This window comes from Myotis davidii, unplaced genomic scaffold (genome assembly GCF_000327345.1).
Source record: "Myotis davidii unplaced genomic scaffold, ASM32734v1 scaffold1798, whole genome shotgun sequence".
Classification (NCBI taxonomy): domain Eukaryota; kingdom Metazoa; phylum Chordata; class Mammalia; order Chiroptera; family Vespertilionidae; genus Myotis; species Myotis davidii.
This window is the reverse complement of record NW_006288952.1, coordinates 27,453-30,278: the sequence shown is the minus strand read 5'-3', so window position 1 is coordinate 30,278 and position 2,826 is coordinate 27,453. Positions and strand designations below refer to the sequence as shown.

General features: G+C 47.4%; 1 pseudogene; it reads right to left on the bottom strand.

Annotated features, from left to right (window-relative positions):
* Positions 1-1,718, bottom strand: part of LOC102767764 — a 4,367-nt pseudogene extending 2,649 nt beyond the window's left edge.
* Positions 1,719-2,826: the final 1,108 nt, after the last annotated feature.

Sequence of the window (2,826 nt, the reverse complement as noted above, 5' to 3'; positions counted from 1 at the left end):
GTGGGCAGTTAATTTGCAGATAGCCCTGATTAGCCAATGAAAAGGGTAGCGTCGTACGCCAATTACCATTTTTGTCTTTTATTAGTGTAGATACCGGTGGGCTCAGAGAAAAAGATGTCTTTCAAATTCTGAACCAAATGCCGAAACCGGTTTGGCTCAGTGGATAGAGCGTCGGCCTGCGGACTGAAGGGTCCTGGGTTTGATTCCGGTCAAGGGCATGTACCTGGGTTGTGGGCACATCTCCAGTAGGAGATGTGTGTTTCTCTCTCATCAATGTTTCTAACTCTCTATCTTTCTCCCTTCCTCTCTGTAAAAAATCAATAAAAAAAAAATTCTGAACATGGAGGGAATTTTCTCTATTTATACTTTTTCTAGTTCTTTGTCTCCTAAATTTGGAATGAGACTTTCAGGCCTTCTGAGAAAGAGGCCTGTGTCCTGGGACCATATCTCAAGGCCTGGCCTGGTGCCAGCACTGACAACTCTGTCTGGGGCATAGTTTATGGCCTCTCTGGAATGGGAGTAGTCTTATTTTCCTATTATTTAAGCAAGCAAGCATTTACAGAAGCCAAAATAGCAGGGTTAAAATTTCAAACACCAGTTTTTATATAAGATGGAGGTTATTATGCTTCATTACACAGTAACCAAAAACCACTGTGGCAGATTTGCTCACCCAGCAGAGTTTGCTCAATATCTGTCTCCTTAGAGATCAGATAAAACTTTGGCTCTGATAGGGTTCGTTGAGAGAAATCACCAATAAATATCTCGAAGCTCAGAATGACTAGAAACCCGTGTTGTCACACTCAAGACCTGCTGTACCAGCTCCTGTGTTTCTGATGGCAATAAGCAGAGTTGTTGGGTAACAACTCTAGGAATTTCATTAGGACTTTTACTGCTGAAAGCACCACTGCTGAGTTGGATGAGATAGCCGGCAATTACCCACTCACAGATGCTCTGAGCCTCTCTGTCATCTTTCGGATTGTAATTGGCAGTGCAGGAAGAAAAATCTGTCCCCATTCAGTGCACTCATTCAGGGCTATCAGCAGCTTATTAATGTTCTATGGGTTCAGTTCTAGTAAGTTGCTGTTTGGGTAAGACTCACTGATTTCAGGTAACACAGCTACAGCATTAGCCATCACTAGTGGATTTAAATCTGCTCTGAGATCCTGCAGAGAATCCAGAAATCCCTGGTGGTCCACGATTTGGGCATTGATATAATGGAGTTTTGCCACACAGACTACTGCTGTTTTCTGAACATAGGGATCTGCGTCTTTCAAGCACGGCTGAGGGGCTCACAGAGAGATTCTGTAATCTTGTCCACTCAGTTGCACCCCATGATTCTGACTGCCAGGGCCAGGACTGGAGTGTTGGGATCTTCACAGTCCTTCACAACAGCTATTGACAGCCATGATGGCCATGCCTGGCTGACTGGGCATAGTTCATCAAGCAGAGATAGGCTACATCTGGAGAAGAAAGCTAACATCCTTTCCTGCAGTCAGAAAAGCAGTCACTTTCTTCACAGCCTCCTTCCTCCTTTCTTTCCATTGTTGAGTTCAGCTTTCAATACAAAGAGGACAGTGTGTGTGGGGGGTGTAAGGTCAGGGGGTGAAGGGGAGCTATGGGGGGAAAAGAGGAACAACTGTAATAATCTGAACAATAAAGATTTATTAAAAAAATATTTCTCCTTTTTTATTGGTTGTGAAATACTTGGAGGCCATCATGGTGTTGGATCTTTTACGTCACCTGAGGCAAGAGCGGGGGTGGCAGAAACAGCCAGAGAACATGTGAGTGCTGTAATGGTTTCCTGCATGTCAAGGGTCCTTGAACTGTTTTTTGACTATACATTTCCCAATACCAATATATTTTAGTGCAGTCCAATATATATCCTATATAATAAAAGAGAAACATGGTAATTGGCGTACGACCGCTACCCTTCCCATTGGCTAATCAGCGAGATATGCAAATTAACTGCCAGCCAAGATGGCGACCGGCAGCCAGGTAGCTTGAAACTAACATGAGGCTTGCTTGCTTCAGTGACGGAGGACTCCAACATCCCCCGCCTGCCGCTGCAGGCCTCTGAGCTGCAACTCTAGGAACTATGTAACAAATATAGAAGCAAAACAAAACCCCAGAAACCTGCTTTAGTCCCAGGCTTCAGCCAGCAGGATCACAACATTGTAAGCAAAGGCCAGAAACCTACTTTCAGCAGCAGAGGCCTAAGAGCTGGAGCCAAGCCTCAAAGCTAAAGCTGGCCCAGAATAAAAAAAGAAAAAAAGAAAAAAGGAGCGGTTGGAAGCTTCAGTCACCCTGAAGGATGTGTGACCAGCTGCAAACAGCCATCATCCCCTCACCCAGGCTGGCCAGGCACCCCAGTGGGGACCCCCCCCCTGATCCAGGACACCCTTCAGGGTAAACCACCTGGCACCCCCCCGTGCCCCAGGCCTCTATCCTATATAGTAAAAGGGTAATATGCCTCCCAGCACCGGGATCAATGGAGCCGCGAGGCCTCCCGGCACCGGAATCAGCGTGACAGAGGGCAGCGCCCAAACTCCCTGATCGCCTTGCGGCTCTGTGTGTGACAGGGTGTGGCGCCCCAACTCCCCAATCAGCCCTGCTCTGAGCCCGACCAGGGGCTGCACCTAGGGATTGGGCCTGCCCTCTGCCACCCGAGAGCAGGCCTAAGCCAGCAGGGCATTATCTCCTGAGGGGTCCCAGACTGGGAGAGGGCACAGGTCGGGCTGACGGAACCCCTTCCCCTCCGAGTGCACAAATTTTTGTGCCCCGGGCCTCTAGTTCATCAATAAATTAATGTATTATATGTTATAAAGA